Genomic DNA, 17540 nt, shown 5'->3' on the forward strand with positions numbered 1-17540 from the left:
ATTCGCTCACTGTTACAACGATCCAATTAGAACACCCAATCCAGGCAAATGACCCATTTCGCCTCGGTTTGTTTTCCTTTTCGGGGATAGAAACTTACGCACAATATGAATAGTTATCAAATCAGATTCCCCCAGCCCCATCGCAGGGGACCCATGACGGTTTCATTTTCAAAATAAAAACAAAAGCCGTTGGCTGTTGCTGCCCTGGGGTGGGGTACCACGTGCATCAGAAATTCCCCCCTCGTTCCCCTGTAAGAGCAAGAAGCCCTCCACATTTAACAAACCATTTCCTCCAATCACCATATGCCACATCACCACACCACTGACCTTTCTTACCTGGCATCTTCTTCCCTCCCCCCCACCATAAAACCTTACAACCTCCCACACAGTATAACAACTCCCCCAAAGCAGAACCTCCTCGCCGGTTTCGTGCTCATAAAAACAAACAAGGAAGCAACCGAAAAGAAAAACACATCGTTGTTTCTTTCTCGTTAAGACCTGTTGAAATGGTAAAGTACCAGAACTAATCAAACACGTTTATGATGATTCTATTTTATTTCATTTATTGCTCTCACACTTTAATTTTCTTTTTTCCTATAAAAAAGCGCGTTTTTATTATTTGAAAACTTAGGAATCTCTAGATTTTGACACTTAACGACTCCTCCTTCCCCTTCCTTGTGACTTTAGACTTTAGCCTTCATTTTATTTTATTTTATTTTGGTGTTTTATTTTTTCTGTTTGGTTGGCTAGAAAATCAAAGAGAAAACGAAAAGGAAATTTTCATTTTGATGAGAGAAAAAATGGAAACAAGATTCCGTCGTGACAAGTCATCTTCTGGTTCTGGAAGTCTGAAAGAACTTAAGAACTCCTTTCGTACTTTTGTTTCTAGAAGGTTTTATTTTGTTTTTTGTCATATTGTTTTAGTAATTACTACTACTGAATTGCTAATTCTGATAGTTAATTGTTTTTTTTGGAATTTGCAGGAAGGAGTATGCTATGAGAGATGAGAAATCGGCGGAAGTAGTAAAGGAGTTTTATATTCCTGATTACATTGTTGCGCCCGAAGCATCAAATTCTAGTTCATGTTCTGGTATTTCCGATTATGAGGACGATGCACCTTCATGTCCTGTGATTGTCTTCATTAATTCAAAAAGTGGCGGTCAATTAGGAAGTCAACTTTTAATTACTTATCGCTCACTTCTTAATCAAAATCAGGTGATTGTGATCGTGTGTTTTTTCAGTTAGTTTTTTTTTTAATTGTAAATTCTGTAATTAGGAATGCGTGTGTTTGGTTGTAGGTTATTGATTTGGGAGAGAAAAAGCCTGATAAGGTGTTGCATCAAGTTTATGCAAGGTTGCACGAATTGAAGTGTAATGGTGATCAATTTGCTGCTGAATTTGAGAAGAGACTGAGAATTATAGTGAGTTAGTTAGTTAATGATAATTAGTGATGCTGTGAACTAATTGGGTTTTGTTTTTATTTTTGGTTAATTGTCTTATTGGATACTCTTATAATTTATTAGGTTGCAGGTGGGGATGGTACAGCCGGATGGTTACTTGGTGTGGTTAGTGATCTTAAACTACCGCAACCTCCGCCGATTGCTACTGTGCCATTGGGGACTGGAAACAACCTCCCTTTTGCATTTGGATGGGTAGGATTTTATGGATCGTAATGAATAAAGTATCAATACTAGTTTAGCGTAGTTTTTTTTTTTTTTAATCTCTACAGTTAAAATTGTCACCGATGTTGAACTGAATCTGCTTTCATGCAAATTAAGATGTTAATCTGACTGAATGAATGTGGGTGGCATTTAAGAAGTTCTGTTGTGTAGTATGTTTTTGCTCGGCATTCGAAACAGTGGCATACTTGCAATTTTATATCATGTGGTTTTTTTTTTTCTTCCCATTCAGGGAAAGAAAAACCCTGGCACGGACCGCTTATCCGTGAAGGCTTTCTTGTAACAAGTAAGGACTGCCAAAGAAATGAAAATTGACAGGTAATACAACATTTGCTATGTTTTATTTAGGCATCCACTAGATACATATTCACTTGCACAATTGCAGAGACAGACATGGAAGCGAACCCTTAACTGCAGATGTTTCTGTCACTGTTACAGAGTGAATATTGACACCTTTATGGTTTCTTTCATTGTCTTGCTAGGGTTCATGAACTCTAGCTGAGTAAACCTGAAAATAGAGAGGACTGCACAATTCTTGAGGGAAAAAAAATAGAAATCATTTGTATGTTGCCCTGAACATTTAAAAATCTTTTTAGTAAATTGCTCATTCAGTTTGGAAATGTTATCTGAACATATGCATAACATTTTTCTAGCAACAATGACATTGCAAAATATTTGATATGATGGTTAAAAACAGCAGTGTTGTACTTTTAACATATGTTTGCCGTCCTACTTCCTGTCCCTTAAATGAATTATGCATTGGGAGTTTAAGAACAACTTCAGACAACCTCAAAATGTGGAATCGTACTGTTGATCTTTTAGCCTGGCCTTGAATTCGTAAATAGTTCCAATCTGCTTCCTTATACTTGCAGATGGGATTCATGCCTGTTTGTGTTCTCTTTTCTCTTTGTTTTAATTTTTCCTATAAGTATTACCAATGCTGTTTTTTCTTGTCAGTTGGCATATTATCATGAGAATGAGGATTCCAAAAGAAGGTTCTTTTGATCCTATTGCGCCCCTCGAACTACCTCATTCTCTGCATGCATTTCATCGGGTCTCTCATTCAGATTCATTGAATATGGTAAGTTTTTGGTTGCATGCTGTGTGTGCGGAGTGTGAAAAATGAGGAGGAAACTATTCTTGATGATTGTTACGAGATACTAGAAGGCTAAGTAGAAAACAAAATTAATATCAATGGTGGATTTTTGTGCCACATAACAATTGCAACACAAACATACTGGAAAGAACATAATTGGATTCTGAAATGTGAATCTGAGAACTCGTGTAATCTATTTCTGACTATTGCTTGATTTCTTGTGGTGTTTGTGCTTCACATTAGAAATTATTTGAAAATTTTATTTTGGCTATTGTCAGGATGGTTATCATACATTTCGAAAATTTTCTTTTGGCTATTGTCAGGATGGTTATCATACATTTCGAGGGGGATTTTGGAACTACTTCAGCATGGGTAAGAACTTTAAGAATGTCTTGAAGACATTCATGCAAGTGTCTTATTATTTCTATCAGTCTGTGTGGGGCAGATAAAGTTCTTTTAGTCTTGCTGAGAGGTTTGGGCTGGAAAATACAAACAAACAGCAAAAGAATGTGGAGTTATTTAGGAATGCATAAGAAAATAATATGTGAAAGTGAACATTTTTACTTGTTTGTAGCAAGCGGTCTTTACTCATTTCACGTTGCTGACTTCTTTTAAAAATAACTTTTTTGTCCTGCTCAGGAATGGATGCTCAAATATCATATGCCTTTCATTCCGAGAGGAAGTTACACCCAGAAAAATTTAAAAACCAATTTGTTAATCAGGTATCAAGTTGGATGTTTCAAATATTGTTTGTATGGCAAGCATGACAATGACGTATTGTGGTCTTATCCATGGCTACTTTGGTTTCCCCTCTATGTTCTAGTCAAAATTGGCTTATGTATCCATGTTGTCCTTATATACGGTGTGTGATTAGTGGTTCGCGTGAATATGATAATGCCAGACTAATGATATATGTAAAGAACAAATGCTAGCAGTGCTTACGATCACTTCAACAATGGGTGCTTTTTCATAAATTTCATAGTATATTTAAGTCATCTCATCATTAGGAAGTAGCCATGTGTATGATTGATACTGAAACATCCTAGAAAGACGATGTCTTGCAGCGCCTTAAATGGGTCTATACCTCACACGGAATAACGAATAAGCATGGATATCAGTGGGGTTCTTCCTCCATCTCTAGTTTATGCCCTCTTATTTAACACACGCATTTATATTACGGGAATAATTTCATTTTTACAATGTACACTGATATATTTCTATTATTAAAATCCTTGAAAAAATTTAATTGCTTCTTATCCCTCTTATTTTTCTTGGCTGAGTCAGAGTACATATTTGAAGCTTGCATGCACTCAGGGATGGTTTCTTGCTTCTGTTTTTCATCCTTCTTCACGGTGAGTCAATATATAGATTGAAAGTTTTTCCTAAAACTGTTGAGATTTCTTTACTTTTTTCCATGTAATTATCAGCAACATTATGAAGAAGAACATACTCTTATTGTTCTTAGCTAGATGTTAAAGTGGAAATTTGATATTTGATGCCCATAATAGGTGGATTTATGTTCTAATGGTTTAGTACCATGGACACATTGTTTAGCTGTAATATTATAGACTTATCGCCCCCCTACATAACTTGATATCTTAGCTTAATGTCAAAGACTTGGGGTTGGCTATATGAATCCTATCATTACATACTGAAGTCTATGCTTGATCTTCAATGTAGTTCTTCTCTGTTTGCAATAACATTTTGAGATCTGTGGCGAGAAGTGTTCTTCAAATTGATGTTTCTGTTTGTAACAATGACTTAGTTTCAATGCAGGAACATAGCACAGTTAACAAGGGTTAAGATCATGAAAGTAGGACAAAGTCAATGGGTGGACCTCGATATACCTCGCAGGTGAAATAAGATGTTCATTTTCTCTTACAATCCAACCTTGTGCCAATTATCCACGATTGCAGTTAGCTTGTACAGTCCTCTCACCTTTGAAGTTGATCATGAACAATATATGAGAATTCTTAACTTTGGGGACTTGGCATCTACATGCTCATTCTATGTTCCTTTTTCAATTTAAAGAAATAGTATGGAGAAAGTCTACATATGGCTGATTTCATCAGATCTAGGTTTTGTGAAATGGTTTTCTTTCAGAACTTACTCAACTGACCTCAACTATAATGAATTGCTAAATTTAGCACTTAAGTAGCATCTATTTAATTGAATGGTTTGAAAGAAGAAATAAATCGTTCTTGTCCCATTTAGATTGGTTCTCTGTGGTTACAAGGGAATATTGTATGACTGCATTCTTTGGATAACCATTTGGAGCTTAACACTTTATCCACATCGTTCTTGTCCCATTTGGTTACAAGGGAATGTTGTATGACTGCATTCTTTGCATAACCATTTGGAGCTTAACACTTTATCCAAAAGATGTAACATCATGCATGAACTTCTAGTCAGTAAGCAAACTTCATGAACAATTTTCAATCACTGCCTTTGAAACTTTAAGATTGGATCTTCAATTTTTCCCTAATCTATTGAATGTTCTGGGATAGCTAACCGAGCATAATGGTAATTGGGATTTGGAAATATCATGGTTTTCATCTGATAATTTTAAATTTTTTTCTGGCTGTTAGAATTCAAAGATTTTGGAATTTTCTTTCTCTAGCTAACTGCATTTTTCGATTCTTGGATGTGTCCATTTCTCTTATTTAATTTAATCTTAAATCCTACTGGCTTTTGAGCTCCCTTGGCAATCACTGTTCTAAACCTGCATTGAAGTGCTTGGAACTTCAGTAATTCTGAGATCGCCTGTAATGTTATATTTTCATATGTGGAATCATAGTTTATATAATATGTTCTCTTCTCAAACCTACTCCTTTTGACGTTGGGTTCCCTACATAAATGGCTGTGGAGATGGACCTAGCATTATCAAAGTATGAAACAAAAGACTGAATGGAATATCAGAATCTGGAAAGTAATATTTCAAGATCCTGGATGTTCTCGTGGGGCCTTTTCTATTTTCATTCCCTTTCTAATTGTGCTCTAACGTCTTTTTTTTAGATTAGTATGGGTGTCTGGGCCTTGTCTTTTTTTCATTCCCTTTCTAATTGTGCTCTAACATCTTATTCTTCACATAACCTGGATAAACTATTTTAATTCCAATCAGATTTTGGAGTCTCATTTATCTGATAATTTTTCTTTGATATACAGCGTCAGGTCCATTGTTTGCCTCAACTTGCCTAGCTTTTCTGGTGGACTGAACCCTTGGGGAAAGCCCGGGCACAAGAAACTGCGTGATGTTAGTTCTGATCTCTCTCTCTCTTTGTGCACATCTGTCTACATTGCGTGTGTGCACATTCGCATTTATAGATGTATTACGCTTATTTACTTATGCGCATTTATAGATGTATTACGCTTATTTACATGTGAATGTATCTGTTCTGATACATGACCAGATCATGCTGAGTTTTAATCCAAGTGTTTCTTAATTCTTATCTACCCTTGGTAAAAATTTAAAAAATATTTCTCGTGTACGAATTGCTGCTAACTCTGGATATTTTTGTGTAGAGGGACTTGACACCTCCATATGTAGATGATGGATTCTTTGAGGTTGTCGGTTTCAGAAATGCTTGGCATGGGCTTGTTCTGTTTGCTCCAAATGGACACGGGACTCGTCTTGCACAGGTAGCAAAATAAATTCTCCCTACCAAAAGAGTTTGAGTTCTTGCATTAATGAGTTTTAGGCCTGGGGTTAAAGAGCATCGTAACAAGGAGATAGTTATGCTTTAAGAAAATTAGCATTGATGAGAGGCTGACTTTTCTTTTTATCTCGCGTTGTTTCAATCCATCCTAACTCTCTTGTCCGTCTCTCCTTCTATGGTTTGGGTTCTATTTTTCAGTCCTCTCTTTGTGTGCAGGCACATAGAATACGCTTTGAGTTCCATAAGGGTGCAGCCGGCCATACGTTCATGAGGATTGACGGGGAGCCTTGGAAACAACCCCTCCCTGTTGATGATGACAAGGTTGTTGTGGAAATTTCTCATCGTGGCCAAGTGACCATGCTCGCCACTCCATCATGCCGATCCAGAAGTGTGTGTGACCCATCTTCACCTACCTGTTACCAAGAGGAGGGCAATGACAGCGATGAAGAAGATGAAGACTGGGAAGAAAGGAGGAAATTTGGAGCTGCAGACACTTTCAAATTTCCTGATGGATTTGATATTGCTCAACTTAGTTAATTTATCAACACCCCCCTTTTCAAGCGAGTCACTCACCATTTCTTCCCTTGCTGCAGCTATAGCTGAATTGTTTTTCTTCTAGGCTTACAGATAAAATGACTCCCGACGACAGTCCATGACCTTGAAAAAATCCATTTTCAAATAATGCGAGATTTTTTCTAAATGTTTCTGGAGAGGACAACTGAGATTTAGAAAGTTTCCCGTGAACCACTACCTTGTAATGCATAAATCAAGAACCAGAAAACCTAATTCATGATATTTTATGACCACAAAATCCTTAACGGTAGCTCCGTTAGCAGTCTCTGTATTGCTGACACCACTCTTCCCCATCCGTTAACAGGGTTCCAATTTCACATAGAGATGCATAATTTTTTTCATAAATCCTCTAGTCTTGGCATAGACGATCTGTTTTTGACAGCATTGAAGACACAAAAGCTAACCCGAAAGTGCCATAAATAAAAAGAAAATCCCCTGCCCTTATATGGAGTGTGATCGTAAACATGTAGAGCACAGACAATTTATAATTTATTATTGTTTCTTATTCGCTTATTTTGTTCTTATTCCCCTCATGGCCGAATTCCGGGATATAGAGACAACGCAGAGCATGTCAAGCTTAGCACAGTGATTTGGTATTGTTAGTTATTTACTAAGCTTATTGGCGAGCCTGCATATGGTTTTTCGTTAACCTCATGGAAAAATACGAACAGCCTGTATTCATATAAGAAAGACCCTTTGCACCCATTTCTCTACTTACCTGCCAGGAATCCTTCGCGTGCAGTTCTGTATTTCCAAAGAAAGATCAGGAAGCGAAGGGTGATGAGCGCCGCAGGTGGAGCCTGGATTGTGGCAGCTGCTATTGCTACTGTTGAAGCATTGAAAGACCAATTAGGAATTTGCAGATGGAACTATACTATAAGGTCATTGGAAGAACAAGCCAGGAAGAGCTTGAGATCATCTGCCCAGGCAAAGACACTCTCTTCTTCTAATTCTTCGCTCACATCAACGATGATTGATCAGGTTGGAAATGCTGAGATGAAGAAATCAGAGCTGTATGCAGACAAAATTATGCATCTGGACTGTTGGGGTCCCAATACAGTAAGGTTTTAAATGCAATGACATGGTGTGGAAAAAAATAATCGAAGGACGCTTCGACCGGTGCGCTAGCCAGAAAACAAATATTATATGGCTCTGGTGGATGTAGTGTCGATGAGATCTTTCGCTCTATAAATGATTGTCCGTATCTGTAATGTTAATTCTTCAGCGAAGACCATGTGTATCTCAGTAATAGTTTTAAAATCCGATCTAATTTAACGGATTGATCTAGAATTTGGCTGATGCAAGGTTGGAATTGGTATGACTCAGCTGATCTGATAGCTTGATTTAATAACCTGGTTAATCTGATGAAATTTATTTAAAAATTTAATTATAATTCATTAATTTTTTACTAAAATAATATTTTTTTAATTTTTTAAAATAAAAATTATCTAGGTAACCCAATAATCTAGTCAAAATCTAATGATTTGATTAAAATCTAGAAACCAAATCTTAAACCAGGCCCGCCACCATACCGGATGTTGAAACTATGATCTCTATGTTCCAATCCCACCTGTCGAATGCAAAGTCGTCTAAGCTAGTACAAATTGAAATAATGATTGATTTTTTTTTTTTCCCAGTCTGTTGACAAGCATGCGTGATTTTGTGGCTTAAAGAATTGAAAGAAAAAAAGGGTACATGGCGGTGGACAGGTACGAAGATAGTAAAAGCATTTATGCTCCTTTTATATTTATTCAACCAACAGTTCCGCTATTTATAAACAAGATTTTATGTGCCCTTTTTTTCAAGTATATGATTTTAATTTTTTTATATACATAGTTTAATTGAAAGTGTAGTTTTAATTAATTTTTAAAATATTTTTATTTGATAATAAATTAAAATAATTTGAAGATACTAAAAAATATATTAATTTAAAATAAAAAATAATATTTTTAAAATACAAAAACAATCATCACCGTATTTATAGTTTCAAACGTTGGAATTGGTCCGTTTCAAGGGATGCTATTTACTTGAGAATTGATCGCTGAAAATTATCTCCTAAAACCACCCTTCTTCCTACCCTTCACCTCGGTCCTGTCCTCTCTTCCAAGTGAGTTTGGTTTCATTGGGAAATATGAATTAACTTATATTTTTTAAAAATTTAAATTTCTTGTTTAAAATTATTTTTATATATTTTTAAATTATTTTGATATGTTAATATTAAAATTAATTTTAAAAAATAAAAAAAATATCACCTTAATACATTTTTAAATAAAAAATACTTTAAATTACAATAACAATCCCAAATAAATATACTGTTATTGCTATACTTTAAATTACAATTACAATCCCAAATAAATATACTGTTATTGCTTTTGACAACTCGGTTGATTTTGCTGGATTGCACTTTTTATTCCTCTTAATCCATATATTTTATTGAGATTATTGTGCTTTTAAAATATTTTTTTATTTAATAATATATTAAAATAATATTTTTTTATTTTTTAAAATTTATTTTTAATAATAGTACATTGAAATATTAAAACATTTAAAAAATTATTTTATAAAAAAAGGATTATTTCACCGTAAAAACAAACTAAGTAGGTAGGCAGGTATTGATCTTCAATTCTTATATTACGAGTACTTAACGTGTGGCAACCTACGTGGGTGTCGTGTGAAATAAAAATTGTGTGAGCTGTGTGTGGTAGTTTGGTTTTGTGAATCATTAATTAAACTATAAATGGTGATTTATATTTCATAAAATTAGTGTTTGCGTGTTTGGTATTTCGTTTTTTTTTTGGATATTTTTAGAGAATAATAAATTGAGTTAGATGGTTTTGATTACCGGCAGCTTGAATAATGTAACTTTCATTTAATCGTATTTTTTATTATTGAGAAAACTATATTTATCTAGGGTCAAAATTAAATGGAAATAGGGGTAAAGTTCGAAAAGAAACTTGAATCTAGAGTCCCATTTTAATGGAATCTTGTAATGTAAGATATCATTCCAAACATAATAATTCAGGCTACCTAACTTGTAAGGAAAAGAAGAAAGAAGAAGGAAGCGATATGCTAAAAATATACTCCGGAGGAAAAGTTGAAGAAATTCTTTAACAGTCTGATTATAATTATTTTTTAAAATACTTAACTTATAAAAAAAAAAAAAGTGACAGGCTAAAAATATACTCAGTAGAAAAGCTAGTTTTACGATTGTGTTTGATTTTTAAATAATCTTTTATATAAAAAACTATATTAATAATATTTTTTACTTTTAATATCAACATATCAAAATAATTTAAAAATATTAAAAATATATTATTTTAAAATAAATAAAAAATTAATTTTTAAAAAATATTTTGAAAATATAAAAATAAACATACCCAACAAATTAAAAATCTAGTGATATTGTTTCAGAACATCTGCTGTTCAACAAGATATTATGCGTGCATTAATGATCTAATTATCCACCAAAACAAGCCCAATAAATTTGGTCACAAAGGGTAGATTCTCACGTTGCCTTTTCTTATTTTCAATAAATTAAAGCTTTAATTTTTATGATTTCAGCACATAATAATAATCTAACTATTCGTTTTTTGATTTTTTAATCCTTTCTCTTTTCCAATCTAATTTTGTTGAATTTGAATCGGTGTGGAGATTTGGAACATGTTAATCATCTCCCTTCCAAAGGCTCAACATCAGAGTAACCTTCTTTAAGGTTTTAGCGTGATGGAAATGGGAAAACTGTATTTGAGATTAAATTTTATGTTATAAAATCTATTTTTGATATTAGTTAAATAATTTTAAAAAATAAAAAGAAATATAAAAATAAAAATTTAGGATTTTATTGTTTCTGAGGAATACAACTAAAATAATTAAAGAAATATAGGCTTAACTTGGATATAAAGAGATTATATATAAACTAAATAAAAAAAATAAAAATTATTTTATATTTAATAAAAAATAAAACAAAATAATATTATATTTTTTGAGGAATGAGAGCGGCCCTCCTTCACTTGCCATAGGGAATTTTTATTATTCCATTAATAAGTATGTGTTATTAGAGGAGTAAATATATGACTATGTTTCTGTCATACTTGATCTAAATCCAATTAAATCAACACAAAGAAAACATATAAACACATTGTGGGTATCTCCAAATGCACGTAGGTTTAAAATTAAAAACACAATATTTTATATTTTGTGTAGTCTGTCTTAAAAAATATATAGTCTTCGTTCATACTTTTGTTGCAAGTTTGAAATAAAATTAGGCTGTATTATTTTTCTATTATCATTGAAGTTAAGCAATTTTTATTTGAATCAAAATTTGTAATAGACTATTATTTAAATATTCTTATACTTTTTTAAAAAATAAAACTAATTTCATTTATATTCGTGGTTGCTTCTCTCAATAAATATATTACACGTAACGAAAATTATGCTAGTTAAAAAGCATAGTCGTTTAAAATAATTAATGTTAATTTTAATTGTTAAAATAATTAATTAAAATATTAATAAATTTTATTTACCGAGAGAGTTTTATTTATTTCTCTATTCAATTATTTATAACAAAGATTTGACATAGGAAAGTGTTTTTTTAATTTTAGATTGACTTCAGATTTTGGGATTGATTTTTAAGTTATTTAAAATTATATATGATTTTTTTATTATATTTAAAGTTTTTTCTAGTTGTTCTAAGACAAAAATAATTTAAAAAAAAAACTGAATACTTAATTATGTTTGTTTTTCGGAAAACAGTTTTCGGCTGTTCTAAGACAAAAATAATTAAAAAAAAAACTGAATACTTAATTTTCAACTACTATTGGTCGCCTGAAATGGGTGCCAGCAAATGACAACATTTATCGATGTAGAAAATACACCATCTGCGTTCTTATTTTTTAAAATTAAAAGATGGATCACACGTCGTTTCGCTCTTTAATATTGGGGAAAAAAAAACTTTCATCCACCTTTTAATATTAGAAAAACAAAAAGGTTTAGCTCGCAAACCGATCCTCTTTCATGGGTGTGGTGCGAGTTCATGGGCCATCTGCCTTTTTTATTTTTTTTAAAAAATTATTTAATGTATTTTAACCTGTTTAAGCTTAATAAAAATATACATGCATCATTTTAGTCTTTAATTATTGTCAGTGATTTTTTTTTTATTGCAAAATGATTTTTAATTTACTTATATGATTTTTTAATTTTTAATTTACTAATATTGAAAAAATATTGATTCAATTTTTTTGTTTCATTTGTTATTGAAAAAGAATTATAGGACCTTTACTCATATGGAAAGCGTTACTAATATTAAAAGCCATCATCTCAAATATAGATATAGATATGTGATTTTATAATGGAAAATCTACCAAAACCTACACTGCAAATGCAATATATATAGACAAAGATAGATGACCCTTTTATTATTATAATAATATAATCTTTAAAAATATTTCTAATTTTTGCAAGGCATCTCAAATTTACTATTTTTTTTTCATAAATACTTTATAGAGAACATTCGTTTTAGCCTTGTAAATTTTTTAATTTCAATTTGGTCCCTTTTTTTCATAATAAAATGTGGATCAAATAATTTAGTCTCTCTTCATGTTTATTGTTCATTGTTAGTGCTAACAATCCTACTGCAGACTAAGTAAATGTGTTTAACAGTTCATAAATATTTTTTTCTGTTTTCAAAGTAGCTATACTTATTGAATCTAATCATGCTAAACCATTCATAAGCAGCATAATTAATGACTAATTAATTAACTTACAAAGTGCTGGGTTTTTTTTTTATATATATATAGCTTGTCCTATAATTACAATTTCTTCCAATAACCATAGAAAAATAGTACTTATCTTTCAATTTATATAATTGAACTTTGAATTTTTTTTTAACGTTATCTTATGAGAGAATGGATATGAAAGCTAGGTACAAGATTTTATTTTAAACTATACTCTTTGCTCTAATTATGAATTTAATTACATATTTTTATAAATCAAGGCACCAAAACATACTTAAATATATATAATCTCAAAAGGGAAAAAGAAAAAGAATACAAAGAGTGAAAGTCTCAGGACATGCTTGAGACTTATAAAAATATAGGGACCATAATGTTTTTTTCTTTTCCGCGGGTTTTATGAAACATGGTTTGAGTTGTCGTCACTCGTCAGTGTATATTTTCCGGTTTTACTGTCTGTCGTCAGTGTATATTTTCCGGTTTTACTGTTCCAATAAACTATGGGTAGTCTTCCCAACTATCGGTTTTCCGCCTCCGGTTTTTGGCTTTTTCCCAAAAACCACGCCCAGCTCTCGCAATATATATAGCAGTTAGCACTACGCTGTCGCTTCCTCACACCAACACGCAAGAACTTGGAGATCCTCGCTCTTTCAATCCGCAACGCTCTCTTAAGAAATACCATCTTTACTCCACCAGCAACCCAAGAAACCAAAACCTCTAAACAAGGAGAAAATGTGTTCTTCAGCAAGCAAAGCTTGGATTGTTGCAACTAGTATTGGTGCAGTGGAGGCACTAAAGGACCAAGGTATTTGCAGGTGGAATTACACTATAAGGTTGCTACAACAGCATGCCAAGAGCAATATCAGATCATTCACTCAATCCAAGATCATGGCCTCTTCTTCTTATTCCAGTTCCTCATCATCATCATCAGCAGCAGCAGCAGTGTCTAATGAGATCAGAAAAGCCAGTATGAAGAGGAAGATTTCCTTGGAGAGAAGTATGAATCTGAGCTGCTGGGGTCCCAGTACTACTAGATTTTAGGTATCCAATGTGTAATAGTCATGCCATTATTTTTGCTATGAGTATGTCAAATGTTTGATGAAGTTCAGAGATTCGAAGGTTGCTAAGTAGCAATGTCATTGCAGACCAATTGATCCAAGTCAATCCATGATGGAATGAATTGTTACAGTATAATTTCTTAGACTCCAAATTGTATCTCTCCTTTTCCCCGTCTTGCCCCTTCTAATCATCCCAATGGAGCATGCTGTTGCAGCTCATGGGTCATAACAGGGACGGAACAGAGAAAATAAACATGAAAGAGAGCAAACTAGTTCCATCCAAAATTTAGAAATTCGTAGAATTTATTGTAACTAGAACTGAAAAATTGTTAAATCTAAAATAATTAGAGCATTGTTATGTTTTTATTGGGAAATTAATCTTTATTCAGGGAAAGGAAATTAAAGTCCGACGGCTGGAAAGTAGATTGGTTAGATCAGCAAATCTATCCAAAAAGAAGAGAGACGATTTAATTTGATTTGATTTCAAAATCATCTTGATATTTGAATAGTGTTAGAACAAAAATTTATGAGGAGTTGCGTGTATCTATAATTTCGTCAACAGATTTTTAGACTCCTGAAACTTATTTGAAAATGATTTAGGGGTACAAGGTATGGCTAGGACAGGTGGACCGGCAAGCCCGCCTCCTAGCTTGGGAAAGTTTATTCATTTAAACTTGGCTGATCAATTTATAACTGGACAAAACTTTTTTTTTTTTTCAAATTGGCTGATAGATTTTACAAGTAGGCAAAATTAATTGATTTTTTTTAAATAATATCATTTTATTTTTTAAAAAAAATTAGGTTATTAACCTATTATAAAGAAACCAAGTTGGAAGGTGTTTTTGTTGTAGATTTTTCATCATGCATCTTTCTATAGTTCATTGCAAGTTGAAATATTGATTACTTTTTTAAAAAATATTTTAATTCTTGAACTTTTTTTTATAGGTAATTGGTTTTTTTAATTATTAGAGATTGAATTTTAGTGCAAGATTTTATTTTTTTTAATTTTTAATTTATTTAAGAAGAAAAAAAGAGCCATTGAATTCCATTCTATAAAGAAAAAATATATCATTTACACCTAATTATTAAAATTAGTGTCAATAATTCTACGAGGATTTTTCTTAAAAGAACATATTTAAATTAAAGGTGAGAAAATTTATGTGATTTGATTTTATGATTTGAGCTATTTTTTTATTAGGTTACTAAATTAATTTTTACATGTTTTAGGAATGTTTATAGCTTTTTTTTTTCTTAAACAAATTGAAAATGAGTTTTCTTATCATTATAATTATGGCTGAAATTTGAACTAATACATGATACAACCATTTATATTTTTTTCTCAAAAAAGATAAATAAAAAAAAAACTAGATATACAAGTTTAGACTCTTTCTTTCAAAGATCCAAGTGTGTTGGGCTTTTTTTTTTTGTTTTTTTTTCATATATATTTAGATTAAATATAAATTTATAAAAAAATTATTAAAATGGGTAAGTGAATAATCTTAATAAGAGATTTGATAGGTTATGTCATATCATTCAAGTTATTTTTTCTTTTTTATTTTTGGTCTAATGTATTTTTTATCTGTAATTTAAAAAAAATATAATTTCATCGTTTGCTATTAATAATTTATTTTTTTATTTAACTCAAAACTATATATAAAAAAACAATTTGACCCTTTGTTATTCATGATTATCTTGGTTCGATGTGTCTATCATGTTTGTTTTTTCTTTTAAAAATCTATTCCATGCAAAAAAAAAAATCATTCGTTTTATTATCAAATAATTAAATAAAAAATAATTTTTAAAATTAAAAATTTATTTAATTTAATAATATGCATAACTTGTTTAGTTAGTTGACTCAAGCTCACTTAATTTTTTTGATTTTTTTATTGAGTATTTTTTTTTTATCAATTTTGTTCTTTGATTTTGAGTTAATTGAGAATTTGAGTTTTACAATTTATTTTTCTCAAATTATTCTCATGAGTTTTTTATTATTTTTTAAATTTTTTAAAGTTTTTTATATAATTATATTATTAAATTAATCAAATTTATTAAACCTCTTTTAATTAATGATTTTGATCCCTACTCTTATTTTATTTGTATGAAATGCTATCACATCTCAGAACTTTTTTTTAATTTAAGTTAGAAAAAATCTAACTTATGATGTATCGCATGACACCTATCAAAAGTAACTAAAAAAACATTAATGATAGGGGTTGTGTCCGTACTCCACTGGTTAAAAATGACAAATTCAAGAATATTTTTGACACTTCAATAAATCAACTATCGATTGGGGAAGATAAAAAAAAAATATATAGTAAGAATTTGTTTGTTTTTGTATTTTAAAAATATTTTTGATAAAAAATTTACATTTTTAGTTATTTATTTATTTTAAATCATTTTTTTGGTATTTTCAAATTATTTTAGTATATTAATTTCAAAAATAATTATTTTTTATTGTGATATATTTTAAAATAAAAACCTTTAAAAAACTACCATTACCACAATAACTAACATACTCTAAACTCTAAAGTTGGTGCCACAAAAATAGCTGTAACCCTTTTTTTTTCCCTCATATATATATATATATATAGTTTGTAATATTAAATAGGATTTCAAGTTTAGAGTAGTTGAAATTGTATTTGCAATTATAAATTTGATTTAAAAAATAAATTTTTAAAAAAGTTATAAACTATTTTTATTTTAACATCTTTTTAAGATAAATTTGTGTAACATTATAACATTAGTTGATTAATTAAATATTTTTAAATTTATAGTTAGAATAAAAAGCGAACTAGATAAAAATTATTACAACGTGAACTAGAAACTAACTGTTACGTCAGCACGTGCCCCCCCTATAAATTATACGAAACGAAATGAAGAGGCCAATGAAAATACTTTTCAAACGAAAGCAACAAATGAGCCTCCCACGGTCCCTCACCCCTTGGAATCTTAAAACCACTACCCGCAAACTGGGAGCTGAAAGCCTTAAAAGCCCACAGTTAAATCCCAGTATTCTCAAAACCATCACGCTTTCTCAAAGCCGGAAAAATCATCAAATTTTCCCTTCATCATTCCAGCGGTCTGTGGCCGACGACAGTTTTAGGCTATGCCGACTATCAATCTTACGTTTATTTTTGTTAAAATTATATACTTTAATTAATTTGAGGTATTGATGAATTAAGTTTGGATTTTATTATTTTATTTAACAAATATCACATTATATTATAATACTATAATTTTATGATGGTACAATCATCGATATCAATAATGGTATTACTTATAATGAAGGAATTAATGAGTTCTTAACTTCTATTCTAAATATATTTCTTATCAAGTTATCTAGAATGTTATGCGATCAAATTGAATAAAATCTATTTGTAATTGAAGTTGAATTTACTTGGAGAATGCAAATTAGAATAAGTGATTGGGCTTATGGTTCACTAAATAAAATACCAAACAATAATTAAATTAAACCAACAAATAAAACCAAATTAATAAAACTTAACTAAAAAGTTCATATAAATTAGACCTAAAACATAAGTTAAAGCTCAATCTCTCAATTGTTTGGGCCATCATCCATCATCTATGATTATTCGCGTGCATAAATAATATTTCGGGTTCGGTGTCCCCATCAATTTTGCTGGGGTTGGAAGAACTCGACCCTGTCGAGTATAGGCCAAGAAAACTTCGATAACGCTCTTAAAGATAAAGATCAAGCTGTTGTGATGTCTCTATGATAATTTAAGTAT

General features: G+C 31.1%; 1 pseudogene; it reads left to right on the forward strand.

The window, feature by feature from the left end:
- The first annotated feature begins 597 nt into the window (after positions 1-597).
- LOC105139681 (diacylglycerol kinase 5-like) lies at positions 598-7141 on the forward strand (annotated as a pseudogene).
- Positions 7142-17540: the final 10399 nt, after the last annotated feature.

This window comes from Populus euphratica, unplaced genomic scaffold (genome assembly GCF_000495115.2).
Source record: "Populus euphratica unplaced genomic scaffold, PopEup_1.0 scaffold280.1, whole genome shotgun sequence".
In the NCBI taxonomy this organism is placed as follows: domain Eukaryota; kingdom Viridiplantae; phylum Streptophyta; class Magnoliopsida; order Malpighiales; family Salicaceae; genus Populus; species Populus euphratica.